Here is a 16,038-nt window from a genome sequence, read left to right as displayed (position 1 = left end):
ATTCATTTAAGTATTCCCCGCACCCCATTTTCCATAAGCTAAGATTACTACTATCTAGAGTAGCAGTGCGCTGCAGAGGTTAAGAGCTGGACTTTAGGAGCAAACGAATTGTCTAATGAATCAAAACCTGACTCTATCACTTCCTTTCTCTGTGTTCTTCAGAAATTACTTGGCCTCTCTAAGCCTGAGTTTCCTCATCAGGATAGAAAGGTTGTTATGAAGAACAAATGAGATAACACCAGGATAGCACATAGAACAATAGCTGGCACATATATGATTCTGTAAATTCAATTTTTACATTTTGATTTAATGAGAGATTTTACTGCAACAGTGAAGTACCAGATGCATTCTCTCTTTGTGACTTGATGGTTTCCATTTAAGCCTGTTCTGTGGGCAGAAGTCTACTCTGTTTTCTAAAGTGCTGAAGTAGATCTGTTTGCAGTATGTTTACAGAGACATCTAAATTTTTCAGATCAGTAGAGTTGCATTTAATATTAAAAATGTCACATATCCCTGTATCTTCCAATAAATATATCCAAAGCCTTCATTTGACACTTTGTGTTATACTGAAATGACAAATATTCTCAGTATAGCCTTCCTAGAGATTATCAAATTCAGGTAACACATTCTGAAAGCTTCTCAGATGTTGAATGGTACTTAATTTTGATTACTTACCACACATCTCAATAGGCATTTCAATAGAGTTTATCTTGATGTTCCAAAAATATGACATACCGTTAAATCTATAGGTGCTCTCTGTATTTTAAGAAAATCTAAGAAGCAAGTTGTTTCTATAGAAGCTGATGCAGTAACCAAATTAACTATAGCAGAGGTCCTCAAACCCCAGGCCTCCATCTGGTACTGGTCCATGGCTTTTTAGGAACTGGGTTGCACAGCAGGAGGTGAGCGCTGGTCAAGGGAGCATTACTGCCTGAGCTCCACCTCCTGTCAGATCAGCAGTGGCTTTAGATTTTCATAGTAGCACAAATCCTATCGTGAACTGCACATGCAAAGGATCAAGTTGCTCACTCTCATTAGATGGAGCAGTTTCATCCCGAAATCATTGCCCCCCACCATCCATGGTGCCCGAAATGTTGGGGACTGCCAAACTGTAGCATTATTGCTACCCAACTTTCTCATTGTGACATAGTTTTATACATTTTTATATTTTTAAATATATATTTTTGGCCGGGCCCAGTGGCTCACGCCTGTAATCCCAGCACTTTGGGAGACCGAGGCAGGCAGATCACGAGATCAGGAGATCGAGACCATCCTGGCTAACATGGTGAAACCCTGTCTTTACTAAAAATACAAAAAATTAGCTGGGCATGGTGGCGGGCGCCTGTAGTCCCAGCTACAGGAGGATGAGGCAGGAGAATGGCGTGAACCCGTAAGGCGGAGCTTGCAGTGAGCCAAGGTCGCGCCACTGCACTCCAGACTGGGCGACAGAGCGAGACTCTGTCTCAAAAAAATAAAAATAAAAATAAATAATAAATAAATAAATAAATTTTTTAATGTATTTAAAGATACATGATTTTATCCAAACTAATCACTGTAACAGGGCTCACTTGCAAAAAATTTTAATCATATATTAAAATATACACATTTAAAACAGGTAAATCAGTGTGTAATTTGTGTTATAAAATGCAGTATTGCTTATGGAATAGCACTTGATCTAAAAAGCTGTAAAATAATTGCAAATTAGTGGCAGAAGTCACTGTTACTTGGAAATCAATCCGAAACTAAAATGAAACAGTTCTGAATTATAATATGTCAACGAGGATAGTTTTATTTACAAATAATGTAACAGATCTCAGCAATTGTACAAATCGAGAAAATATGTAACTACAAATTAAGAACTAAGTAGCCATCCTCTGGATTATTTATCAAACACTTTTATTTTAGCCTCCTCCATGTGGCCACATGCCTTTCCACTGGCCTTCCCAACTAGTATGGGTTATAGTCAAATGTCAGGGATCCACAATTGTTTTTATACAGGACCAGGCAGCAATTATGTTAGGCTTTGAAAGTCATTTCTCTGTTGCAACTACTCAATTCAGCTGTTTTAGCATGAAAGTGAGCATAGACTGTATGCACAGTCAACAAGTTATGAAATGGGCATGGATATGTTCCAATAAAACTATATAGAAACAGGTGGTGGGACATATTTGTTGACTCCACACCCCACCCCCAACTCTTTCTCCCACAGAGAAAACTCTCTTGTTACTCCCTTCACTTAAGTCAAAGAAGAAAAAAGAAATATGTGCAGTTATTGACCATCTGACTCAAATATTCTGTTAAATATCTGAAGATCAAGATGAAGAATTGAGTTTGAAATGTGATCACACACTTCAATTATTAAAAGCAGCCCTAATCTACTTAAAGAGGTATTTTTTCTTAGTATATGCACATTACACAAAGATACGTTTAAACGTTATTTCTGAGATGTTTCCTCAAAGGGATTATTTCTGGAAAGCTTAAAGATTTTTTACTTTCTAATGCAAGTGCCTCTTTCAAAAATGTGAGAAAAGTCAGAAATTACTAAACTTGCCCTCAACATTCTTCTCTTAAGCTAGAAAAGACAAAATTCAAACACTGAATATTGTGATCTGTAACAAAGAAAACACCAGGTGCAAATGTGGAATTGGTTCTCTTTGCTCAAGTGAAAACTAAGTGTTGCTCTAACCAAGTTTTGGACTGGAACTAGAGTATTCTAAAAAATATATATAAGGTAGGAGTAAGTCCCTTCTTTTATACATTTATTTATTTATTTATTCTTTCGACAAATATATGTATATGTATGTTTGTTGAAGGAGTAAATATATGAATTTATATATATATAGTTTGTCATATATTTGTCATCAAATATATGATGATGATACATTAGCTTGTAATGGTAAGATAGAATTCTTGCACTCTATTTGTACTTTATTGAAGCAGAAGAAGCAAAGTACAATAAAAACTATACCTTGTGACACTATGTGGCAGTACCATTCAGGCACCGGGAACACAATGGTGAGAAAACAGACAAAAATATTTCACAAACCTTACATCATGTAGTGAGAGACCGAGAATAGACAGAGTAAAAATTTTAAATATGCAATACATTCGATGACAATAAATAACTTAGTGAAAAATAAAATTTGGAATGGGATTAGGAAACATAAGGCCTGGGAGTTACAATTTCATATAAAGTAGCCCAGATAAATCCTCACTGAGGATGTTGACATTTCAGTACAGAGACACTGCAGAATAGAGCCCAAAATAGAGTGAAATGTGGTCCAGACAGAGGGAAGAGCAAGTACAAATGGCCTGAGGTGACAGCATGCCTGATGTGTTGAAAAGTCTAGAACAGAAACAGGTTAACCAGTTAGAAGAATATTGCAATAGCCATTCCTGATGCAGGGGCTCACATCTGTAATCCTAGCATTTTAGAGGGCTGAGGTGGAAGGATCATTTGAGGCCAGGAGTTCAAGACTAGCCTGGGCAACATAGCAAGACCCCCCACCTCTATCTAAAAAGCTAAAAAATGATTAGCCAGGCATGGTGAGGCACACCTGTAGTTCTACCTACTTGGAGGCTGAGGCAGAAGGATCGTTTGAGCATGGGAGTTCAAGGTTACAGTAAGCTGTGATTGCACCACTGCATGCAGCCTTGGCAACACAGCAAGACTCTGTCTCTAAACGTGTGTGTGTGTGTGTGTGTGTGTGTGTGTGTGTGTGTGTGTGTGTGTTGCAATAACCAGGTGAGACATGTAATGGTGTAATGGCTTGGACTAAGGTGGTAGTAGTGGAGATTTTCCTATTTCTATTTATTCCCCAGAATGAATACATCCTACAAAAGACCTGGAAAGAAACAGGACATGGTTTTGAGTATAATCTTGCTGCAATTCAGCAGCCTTTCCTTGGGGTGGGATCTCAGAAGTTTGGGCAGGGAGAATGAGGTCAGAGAGCCACATGCAGTATCTCATATGGGTTTCCTCTGGAGTATCAGAAATTCTAGACTGATAACGTTAAGTCTGGGCATGAAAGTAAAAGAGTAGCAGAGGAAAAGATCCATTATAGTCACTACCAGTTTCTGGAGTAAGGTGGATACTTCAACATGAGTTGCTAAATCTGCCTGTTCTCATCCCTACTTTTTCACCGCTTGCTCTAGACTAATTACAGGGCTGATGGACTTTGTATGAATTTCCTATGCAAGAGAGTGAAATTATAGGAAGGTTGCCTTTGGAAATTGAGACTAGAGAGAAGGATGGGAAATTCTCCATTATCTGTTTCTTCAGTACAGAGAACATAGGTTCGCAATACACTAACAAGTACAGAGGGCAGAGGGAGCATCTCATGGAAAGCTTGGCGTACTCCACAGTGCCTACTACAGATGCCAGTAATTATTTGCTCCATCAAATTTAATTGAATTACACAGCAAGTTCTATTTATTTCTAGATAATGGGCGTATTTGATTCTCAACATTTTCAAGCTTTCTTATTTATGATTCTAATATTCTTTAAAATGATGATGTGTTAGCATATATTAGTAAGATGTGATTTTTTTTTTGAGACGGGGTATTGTTCTGTGGCCCAGGCTGGAGTGCAGTGGCAGGGTCTCAGCTCACTGCAGCCTCTGCCTCCTGGGTTCAAGCAAGTCTCCCACCTCAGACTCCCAAGTAGCTGAGATTACAGGGGTGCACCACCATGCCCAGCTAATTTTTTGTATTTTTAGTAGAGATGGGGTTTCACCATGTTGGCCAGGCTGGTCTGGAACTCCTGACCTCAGGTGATCCACCCACCTCGGCCTCCCAAAGTGCTGAGATTACAAGCATGGGCCACCACGCCCAGCCAGATATGATTATTTTACTGTACTTGTACTTTATTGAAACAGAAGAAGCAAAGTACAATAAAACTATACCTTGCATACAGCCCTCAAATAGTTGGTATGTAAACACTTATAATAGAGTTACAAAATTTAAGGTAAAAATAAACAAAATACTATACAAGCAAGGTCAAATTATTTTCCAATAGATTAATACATGACATAATGGTTATACAGTGCCTTGCTCACAATAGATATTCAAATATTTGACAATTGATTAATTGGTGTTCTCATAGACTCCTGCATTTAAGATCTCATGGATAGTTCGTCCACACTAACAAGAACCTGGATGTCTCTACAACTCTGTAATTCAACTGCAGTCATGGAGAAAAATCCCTTTCTGAGGAGAAACACCCATTTGCCAGGATCTCTGTGGAAAAAAACAGAAAGCTGAGTTTAGGCGCTCTGATGTCATTCTCTATTTTTATAAATAAGAAAGTTGTGATGCAGAGAACCATTTAAGGAAACTAATTTGAGAAGCACAGTAGGAGAGGTGGGACCGAGGCCAAGTGTAATAATATGTGCTGTGCAGGAGAGGTATGGCATGATTTCAAATGGGCGAGTGACAAGGTCAGGCTGCAGAGCCATCACTTTGGCGGTGCAGGATGGCCCCACCACTCCAGTCACATGTGTCAGCAAGTCACTGGACTCCATAATCTCATACCCCTGTACCTCTGTAAATGGCCTTCTCTCTGATGGGAATGACCTCCCCCGCTTCTATGCCCACCAGATGCATCCTTCAAGCGTCACTCCGTTTTGAAGTCTCCCCTACTACCAGTCCATTCTTCTTTTGTGCCCACTCAGTAATCATCTGGGACCTGGAGCAAAGATTGCTGGTGTATCTTATTCCTCCGCTAGGCCAAGAGTTCTTTAAAAGAAAGGACTGTCTTACTTCTATATTTTCAACTGTGAATGCCTAGCACAAAACCTGATACTCTAGGTACTCAAGAAGTGCTTGTCACTGCATTTGGGCACGTTCATAAAGTGGCTAAAGTGTTGCATTCCCAACTCCTTTCTCTGCATCGCATACACCTGGATGTTGCCTCTTCACTGCATCTTTGGTTTTCTTTAGGATTCCCAAACTCTTTTGAATACACAAATAAAAGTTCTATATATTTATGGTGTTCAATTCCATGTTTTGAAATATGTATATGTTGTGAAATGGCTCAATCAAGCTAATTAATATACATGTTATTTCACATATTTATCTATGGTGAAAACACTTAAAAACTCTCAGCAATTTTCAAATACACAATACATTATTATTACCTGTGGTCACCACCTGGTATATAGATCTCTTGAATTTATTCTTTCTGACTAACTGAAATATTGTCTCTTTTGATCAACAACACTGTTTCTCCCCACCCTCACAGGCCCCTGGCAACCACCATTTCAACTCTCTGCCTCTATAGGTTCAACTTTTTGGATTTCACATATCAGTGGGATCATGCAGTATGTGTCTTTCCGTACCTGGCTTATTTCACCTAACTTAAGGGCCTCCGCATTCATCCATGTTGCTGCAAATGACAGCAACATGGTATGGCTGAATAGTATTCCACTGTGTATGCGGATGAACCCTAAGACTGATTCCATATCTTGTTTATTCTGAGTCCTCATTTCAGTGCCACACTGAAGCTCGTCCTCTAAACATTTCAAGGTCTAAAGCTGCCCCCTTCCTCTGCTCCTTAAGACCTGCTCTTTCTCTGTCAAGGTAATAAAGCTGATCACTGGCTAAACTAGCTCATGTTGAATCGCCGCATGACACAATTTCTCTTTTGGAAGACAGTTCCTAAAATCCTCAGGGAAAAATAGCTAATGGTTGAATTTCAGACACAGTGGCTTAATGGCAGGGGCAGGAAAAGGAGGCATTTCTGTGTTATGGGTGCAGCCAGTGATCCCTAAAAATAATATTCTGAAGGCAGCTGTTATACCATCAACATGTGGACATATATGAATGGATTAAAAAAATTTTCACTCACAAAAGCCTGGTTATTTCAGCACTGTTTCAGCACATATTTTTAAATGTACATATGAGGTTTTCCTTTTTCAAAATGACTGTAACTTGATTGATCTGTGTGATTGAAATATTTTTCACATTCAAAGAAAAAAAATCAGATACACACATTGACATGGATGAATGACCAAAAAATAAGAAGCAAAAAAAAGGAAAAGTCACAGAAGAATATATCCAGTATGATTTCATTTATTTAAAGTTCAAAAACAATCAAAATAAAACTGTGTATGTTTTATGGAGACATTCACAGCTGGCTAAACTATATAAGAAAGCAAAGACATGATTAGCACAAAATTCAAGCAAGTAGCTACCTCCATGACAAAGGCAGGGGCAGAAGGAAGGCTTGCCTTCTACAACAGAGTAATATATTATTTTTTTCAGCCAAGCAGTGGGTATTCACTATGTTATTATTATTTAAACTGTGCATATGTCCTCTTTCAAATGTATGACACCTTTCGTAACAACAAAAGAAAACTGTGCACTATTTTTCTTATACAAAGAAAATAATAATCACTTAAAACCCACCACCCGGAGTTAACTATTAACAACTTTAACAATGTAGTTTTTTTATATACATGTGCACACACACACACACACACAAGATTTTACGTGTATATAGGATCATATGTCATAAATACTGTTGCAGCCTGCTTTTTACTCAATAGTACACAAATGCATTGTATTGAGATGAACCCAAGGGCAAATACGTGAGAAGAAACATCAGAACCTTGATAAGAACTCAATTCACACAAAAAGAAATGTTCTCATCTACTGTGATTAAGTAATTTTCCTCAGACCTCCAGAATTTATACAAAAGAATTGTATATGTCCCAAACAAATTTTCAGAAAGTGCCACACAAAACTAACCTTTCCTTAGGAAGTAAACTTCATCATATAACATCTTTTTAATCCATGGCCAAAGGCAGAGGTTTTTCACTTGCAAGTTAAATTCTTCTTTACTATGGAACAAATGTGCCAAGAACTATATTCATCATTTTCAACACAGAAAAAAAAACAACTGTGTTACATCAGAGCTCATAAAAATGGAAAATGAAGGAGTAGTTTTCTCACTTCTGACATGCATAAGACCTAGACAGATACAGCATTTAAATTCTGTTATCTTAATAACAGAACTCTTTCCATCTAAGACCTTAAATCATGTCTCAGCCATGGCGATGCTTATGAATCCTAATTGCCTGTTACTACTATATTAGTAAACTCTTTTTTACCTGACATGCCTTCCGGACCAAATTGTTCTCTTGAACAAACTGCTTGCAAACCAGAGCCTCAGTAAATATTTCCTATGAACTTGAATTTTTCAATGCAGCAAGCCACAACTGGTAATCATACACTTCACACTCATGGCTTTCTATAAATGTTTGAGTTTGAAATAATAAATGCTTTTAAAAATACCTCCACTTTGATAGGAAAACCCTGTTCACCTCACAGCTCATTCCCACTTTTTAGTAATTTTTCTCTCATCAAGTTGACTCAAATTGAAAACATATCACCAAGAACTGAGCTACATAACTGCCTAACACAGGTTCCAGAAATGAGGGCAGGGGCCAATGAGTGGGACCTGAGAACTTGTGGAGAAAGGGATTTTTCTTATCAAAACATGATCGTGAGCTTGGGAATGTGCTCACAAAAATTATTTTGGCTGAAGTAATTCCATGCAGTTCCAACCATCCCCCAAACCAAATCATTCTGAAAGATTGTAAGATTTCACACCTACAATTCAAGTCTCTCATTTCCTCCTAAATAAACTAAATTGAATTTCTGTAGCTATAACTGTTAAAAGGTATTTTTCCCTTTTTAAGTGAATGCAATGTGCACAGATACTCCCAATTCATTAAACATGTCTCTCAAAAAGCAGAGACGTTCAGAACAGCAGTAACATGCTGGGCTTCATGAGCCCGGAGGCAAGTGCTATGATCAGGATGGATAAAAATGTCTCACTGCAAGCCAAGATCGCGCCACTGCTCTCCAGCCTGGGTGACAGAGCGAGACTGCATCTCAAAAAAAAAAAAAATATATATATATATATATATATATCTCACTGCAACCAAGACAACTCTGTTGGGGAATTAGAACTGGAATCACCTGAGGTCGGGAATTCAAGACCAGCCTGACCAACATGGAGAAACCCCTTTTCTACTAAAAATACAAAATTAGCCGGGCATAGTGGCACATGCCTGTAATCCTAGCTACTCGGGAAGGCTGAGGCAGGAGACTTGCTTGAACCCAGGAGGCAGAGGTTGCAATGAGCCAAGATCAGGCCATTGCACTCCAGCCTGGGCAACAAGAGCAAAACTCTGTCTTAAAAAAAAAAAGAGACTGAGTCCAAAGGAGCATTATTACCAAATTTTAATGTATTCTCCCAATTATTTACATTACCAAAACCAATACATAGAGATGTACCATGTTTGCATGCCTATGTGGGGCTTAATCACTTATAAAATAACACATGTGGCATGAAACAGAGCCATGACTACAGTGAAGAGGACTGGGCACCTCCTACACTTCACCATAGCCCTGGCCCTGCTGTGAAAGCAGTAACCTGGACAAATAGAAATGGAATGATTTATTTTAATGACAAGTAGCTGTTCTAAAAATAGGAATTTTAAAAGATGTCTTGGTATTTTTAAATAGTCCTCTTTCAATTCTTATAACATTAACAGTTCTAGAGCCAGATTCACAAGCCACACAATTCAACAGGATTTTCCCAAAAAAAGAATTCCTCGCAACAAACCAGCAGGAGGCATAGTCAGTCCCACCTTGACAGGGTGCTATTTCTACAAATTCTATTTTTAAAGTTTTATTGCCTTTCTCCCAGCTAATCAGTACCCGGTAATTGATCTTGAATGTTGTATGTTCATTTCACTGTATTGCAATGTAATGCCTTCCATATTTCCTTGTCAGCTATATTATTTTTTAAATTACCACTCAAACACAACTCTGATGTCAGGAGGTGACTTCTGTCACGTGAGATACAGTATCTGCCTTCAACAGCCGATCAGAACCTCCCAGCACCTCCTCAGACACACCTTCCTCAGGATCGCATCTATTCTCACATTCCTGCGTGGCTCTTTTTCCTTATTTGAAGTTATGCTCATGACTCTGAGCAAGGCAGTCATTACCTCTCCTACCCACAAATAGAATCCATTAAGAGAAAATTTGTTCCAAACTCATCTTCGGGTAGTGAGGAAGACTGGGTAAACCTCCAAAGGTCTAAAGGTTGAATTTCATTTGGAAAAGTCCCCAGAAGTTCAGCTGCTTATCCAGTCCTTATCCAAACTATGAAAGTGGACTAGGGATGTGCTGACAGGGAGGAATTAAAAGTTCCACCAGGCACCAGTGAAACCCAGTTGCATAGCCCATTGCTGCACACAGCTTCTGAGAAGGAGGGAGGAGAGTGAGAGAAGATGCCGAGGGAAGGCGGATCAAGAAACCTCATTCTTAGTCTTTCAGGAGCCTCTGAGAATTGTTCATGCTGCATTTCAAACCGGGAAGTCCTATTATCCTTATAGAGGTTGCTCTTGACAAATAGTTCATTTGTAAATAAGGTTGAGATGCCTTTCCTAAAAATTATTTTCTGACTTGAAGGTCAAAAGCTTTGAAAGGTAGTGAGGCACCATTATTTCCTTAGGGTTTTTTGTTGGTTTTTTTTTTTTTTTTTATGTTGTAGAGACAAGGTTTCACTATGTTGCCCAGCTGGTCTCGAACTCCTGGCCTCAAATAAACCTCCACCTTGGCCTCTCCAAGCAATGGGATTACAGGCATGAGCCACTGTGCCTGGAAAAATCCTTGGAGTCTTAAAGATGATGTTTGGAAATGAAGAAAATTATATTTGAAAAAAGAAATAGACACAGAGGGATTTATTATGGAATCCCAGCCAGGCACGGTGGCTCACGCCTGTAATCCCAGCAGTTTGGGAGGCCGAGGCGGGCAGATCACTTGAGGCCAGTAGTTTGAGAACAGCCTGGCCCACATGGCAAAACTTCATCTCTACTAAAGATACAAAATAATTAGCCAGGCATGGTGGTGAACATCTGTAACCCCAGCTACTCAGGAGGCTGAGGCATGAGAATCACTTGAACCTGGGAGGTGGAGGTTGCAATGGTTGAGATCACACCGCTGCACTCCAGCCTGGGCGACAGAGCAAGACTCTGTCTCAAACAAAAAAGGAATTCCAAAGAAGTCTATCAGATCAGGTACTCATGCTGTGAAGGTATGGGACTGAAATAATTCATCAATTTAACCACTCACATCAAAGATTCCTTTGATTTTCTCAATCAATGTTAATGGCATTTTGATCTGAGCTTTAATAAAAATAAAATTACTCAGATCACTGTTTAGTTGAACTAGGTTAATATAGGGAGTTAAAATATTAAGCCTTAGAATAGTGCCTAGAAGGAGAAGCTTCCTTTAAGAGATCTGCCAATCCACCTTTTCCTCCCCAGAGCTTCATTCAATCATTCCAGAGAAAAGACAGCTTTTCTATTTTCGAAGCACAGCCATAGGGAAAACAAAATTCTATCCCATCTCATTGTTAATAACACTCATCAGTGCTGGAAAATTGTTTCTTATGTGTGACCCAAAGGAAAGAATTAAAGAATGCTCTAGGCCATCCCTCACTGGGACTGACATCCTATCTCTGAGGCCTAATCCCACTCACTGGCCTTTCTGAAGTCCAGAACGGGTGTATGAGGCGCTAAAGATAAGCTAAGGCCTTCCATATGTGTTCCGCTCTTCCTGGAAATCATTCTCTCCTAGAAGAAAAAACAAGACTCTATTTCAACGGGGACATATCTTTTCAAATCTCCCAAAACTTTGAATAAGATTCCCTTAAGTCCAGACCTGGCCATTTTTTTGATGAACAGTACTAAGAAAAGACAAAAAAAGAAAGGAGGTTTAATTAAAAGAAACTTACATTTTTATATACGTGCTTTTCTAGGATTTGAATACACTAAACACATCAGTATTACCCAGATCCCTTGGGGGAAAAGGAAAACACTCCAAAAGAAGAAAAGCTTTGAACTTTCTTTGAATGTAAAGCACAAAGTTATATAATGCCTGCTCACATTATGTAATTGCCCACAGAAAGTTGGCTAACTTAAAAAAAAATGTACACTTCTAGGGTGTTTGTTTGTTTGTTTGTGACGGTGTCTCGTTCTGTTTCCAGGCTGGAGTCCAGTGGCGCAATCTCGGCTCACTGCAACCTCCGCCTCCCAGGTTCAAGCAATTCCCCTGCCTCAGCCTCCGGAGTAGCTGGGACTATAGGCGCGTACTACTACGCCCCGCTAATTTTTTGTATTTTAGCAGAGACGGGGTTTCACCATGTTGGCCGGGATGGTCTCGATCTCCTGACTTCGTGATCTGCCCGCCTCGGCCTCCCAAAGTGCTGGGATTACAGGTGTGAGCAACCGCGCCCAGCCAATTCTAGGGGGTTTTTAAAGGTGTGTTGAGTAGGTGGGATCCTGTGTTGCTAGGATAATACTTGTGTAGATCTCATTCTGATAGAACACCAGGTATCCAGAAATAAAAAGCAGGGAAGGGAATGGAAGGGAAAGGGAAAGGGAAAAGGAAAAGGAAAGGGAAAGAGAGAGGAAGGGAGGAAGGAAGGAAGGAAGGAAGGGAAGAAGGGAGGAAGGAAGGGAAGAAGGGAGGGAGGGAGGGAAACTAGGTATCCGGAAAGTCACAATTTTTTCTGGAGTATCTAGGAAACAGCTACGTGTAGGTGATTGGAAATCAGGATTTTTTTGGACACTCACATCACAATTCTTTTTTTTTTTTTTTTTTTGAGACGGAGTCTCGCTCTGCCGCCCAGGCTGGAGTGCAGTGGCGCGATCTCGGCTCACTGCAAGCTCCGCCTCCCGGGTTCACGTCATTCTCCTGCCTCAGCCTCCCGAGTAGCTGGGACTATAGGCGCCCGCCAACACGCCCAGCTAATTTTTTGTAATTTTTTTTTTTTTTTATTTTTTAAGACGGAGTCTCCCTCTTCGCCCAGGCCAGAGTACAGTGGCGCCATCTCGGCTCACTGCAAGCTCCGCCTCCCGGGTTCACGTCATTCTCCTGCCTCAGCCTCCGAGTTGCTGGGACTACAGGCGCCCGCCACCACGCCCAGCTAATTTTTTGCATTTTTAGTAGAGACGGGGTTTCACCGTGTTAGCCAGGATGGTCTCCATCTCCTGACCTAGTGATCCGCCCACCTTGGCCTCCCAAAGTGCTGTGATTACAGGCGTGAGCCACCGCGCCCGGCCTCACAATTCTTATTATCCTTTCTCCTTTAGAATTACAGAATCATAAAAACCCTAGAAGTCATCTGGAAGGGAAGAAGAGAATGCGAAAGAACAGAAGAGTATAATGTTCAACATGGAGGGAAAAAAATAACAATACATGTTTCAGAAATAGGAGCAGCTTCAGTGCAGGCAGTATCATGGCAGCCACTCCACGGAAGGAACGGGATCCTCTGCCAACCTTGTCAGCCACTCCAACTAAGCAGCTGCTGCACCAGGTGTGTTGCTGCTGTCTTTCTAAGGGTTCAAGAACATGGGCTCTGGAGTCACATGGCCTGCGTTCACATTCCAGCTCCATTCATAGCCTGCATGACCTTTAGCTCATGTCTTGGCTTCTCTGCCTCAATTTCCCCATCTGTAAAATAGAAATAAATATAACATCAATCTCATAAAATTGTTGAGAAGATTAAATTGCATAAAGCATAGAAAATATATCATAGTGAACGAGAGATAGTAAGTATCCAATAAATGTAGGCTAGTATTGCATTTCTTTTCATTTCTACAACAGCCCTATGAAGTAATGATCATCCTCTTCATTTACAGAAGAGGATACAGAGGCCATATCAGTCTCCTAGTTTCACTAAACTAGTTTGAATTCCATATAGTACCTGAGTCCCAGAAATATCTGGCTCCAAATTAATGCCCTTTCCCCCATACCACACTGTTTCTCCACACTCCCAGGGCACTCACTGAGAAAAATGCTGACTTAACTTAGTGCAAATGGTCAATCAATAGTATTTGGCTGAAGGCCAGGGCAGTGGTTCACTCCTGTAATCCCAGCACTTGGGTTAGTGGATCCCTTGAACCCAGAAGTTCAAGACCAGCCTAGGCAACATGGCGAAACCCTGTGTCTACAAAATTACAAAAAAAATTAGCCAGGCATAGTGGCACGTGCCTATAGTCCCAGCTACTCAGGAGGCTGAGGTGGGAGGATCACTTGAGCTCAGGAGGTAGAGGCTACAGTAAGCCTGATCACACCACTGCATTCCAGCCTGGGCAACAGAGTGAGACCTTGTCTCAAAAAAAACTTATTTTAATAGCATTTCAATGAATAGCTATCATTCTACATGTCTGAAAGACATGGGATATTCTGGGATACTCTTCCCAGAATATACAAGTTAATACTAGATGGTAACATTCTTGGATTATGTACAGTCAATCTTAAGCATTCGATGACTCCTTTAAAGACACTTGTCTTTAAAATTTGTGTATAATCCCACTAAATTAGTAGTTCTTAAATTTTGAGTCTTGGACCCCTTGGTGAATCAGATCAAAGAAAAGAACACTTTCCCCAGGCAGAAAAAAATGCACATATACATACTCCCAAAATATGTATACAATTTCAATGGGTTCAGAGACTTGAGAAGTTCATGCAATCCAGGTGAGCAATCCCCCATTCTAATGAGCCTGGAGATCTGGAATGCTGTTCCATTTACAAGGATACCCTTTCTATATGGCTATTATCACCCTGCTTGGTCTCTGCTTTGTTTCTTTTTGATTTTTCTCTTCTTTCCTGTTCTCTTTCCTTTTACCTCTCTTACTATTCCTTTCTCAACTCTCCACCCACTCCTACCTTGGCAATCAGACAGCACCACTATCGGAATCTCCTCTCCCTTCCCCTTCCTCCCCTCTGTATCCTTCCTGACCAGCTGATTCCGGAGAGGAATCCGATAACTTATCAATAGGCATAGGTTGCTCCATAGGAATTTTGGCCAGCCTGGGAAACAGTCTTTCTTTGAAGGATAGCAGATCAGAACTTCTGGCTCCATTAAGAAGTCATTTCTCCTAATTCTCCAGTAAATACAACCACTTTCCATTAAATATATGCAGATTCACTATATCCTGTTTTCAAGGAAACATTCGCTAAGTTAACAATTCTGGTATAGATATCTGTGAACTCATTTGTTCTTTTATATCTGTGACTTTTTTTCTGGTACCCATCAGCTTAGTAGTTAAGTACTCAGAAAAAGATATATTGGACACATAAAGCCTCATATAAGCAACCTGTGCATTAAAATGTGTCTGTCTCCATTAGGTTTCTTGTTTGTCTACAATGTGCAAGTGAATTGCATTTATATCTGTTTTTTTAAATAAGCTTTTAAAAACTCATAATGCAATCATTTGGAATCCTTGGCCAACTATAATATATATATATATAAAAAACTGCCTAGAGTTGCCTAATATGAAAATGTGGTTAAGCAATTGTAAGAATGAAAAGCTTCAAACTGAAATGTAAAATCATAAACTACAATTTTGAAATCTTGTTTAAAAGATTTGTCTTAGAGTTTGACTTTGGATGCATTTTGTACCTCTAGAATATTCCATCATCAAGAAATCTGAAAAGTCAGTATTTTCATTTCCTAGCAAATCAAAATGTTTTGTCTAAGCCCAATAATTTTCTTGAAGGATGCTTTCCAAGAGAATTGTCCTTTGTATTTTTCATATGAAAGTTTCTGCAAAAACCAACTATGTTTTTAATAAGGTAAATTCACAACCATAAATGTGCCTTAGATTATTATGGGACATTTTGTAAACTGCCAGGCATATGAAATTAAAGGAGAGAGACAAATGCTTTATATATGAGCATTACATATTTACTTCACAGTTTTTAAACTATTTCATAGTAACTTCATCAGCATTTCCACTTACTATAATGATCATTTAAGATTTTGTTATGGTGAAGCCATTCACTGAATTGAAACACTATTTTTGTAATTTGGAAAGAAAAACTGTATAAAATGAATAGCATTGGCAAATGTTTCTAATCATTTCCTTAAAATACTAAACCACCAATCTTTTTATTTACTACATTTTGCTTAAGTGCATAAATCAAAGGACAATAACAAGCCTAATGTCA

The 16,038-nt window shown here is 39.5% G+C and overlaps 1 long non-coding RNA gene across 3 annotated transcripts in view; it reads right to left on the bottom strand.

Annotated features, from left to right (window-relative positions):
- Positions 1-7,055: 7,055 nt before the first annotated feature.
- The window catches only part of LOC101129401 (uncharacterized), a 61,081-nt gene continuing 52,098 nt past the window's right edge, over positions 7,056-16,038 (bottom strand). For all 3 annotated transcript variants that reach the window (XR_010133538.1, XR_010133539.1, XR_010133537.1), the window contains one exon: positions 7,056-13,536. This is a non-coding gene — a long non-coding RNA (uncharacterized lncRNA). The remainder of the gene's footprint in view (positions 13,537-16,038) is intronic.

This window comes from Gorilla gorilla, chromosome 3, assembly GCF_029281585.2.
Source record: "Gorilla gorilla gorilla isolate KB3781 chromosome 3, NHGRI_mGorGor1-v2.1_pri, whole genome shotgun sequence".
Taxonomy (NCBI): domain Eukaryota; kingdom Metazoa; phylum Chordata; class Mammalia; order Primates; family Hominidae; genus Gorilla; species Gorilla gorilla.
Note: the sequence above shows the minus strand (reverse complement) of the source record. Positions and strands in the feature narration are given on the sequence as shown.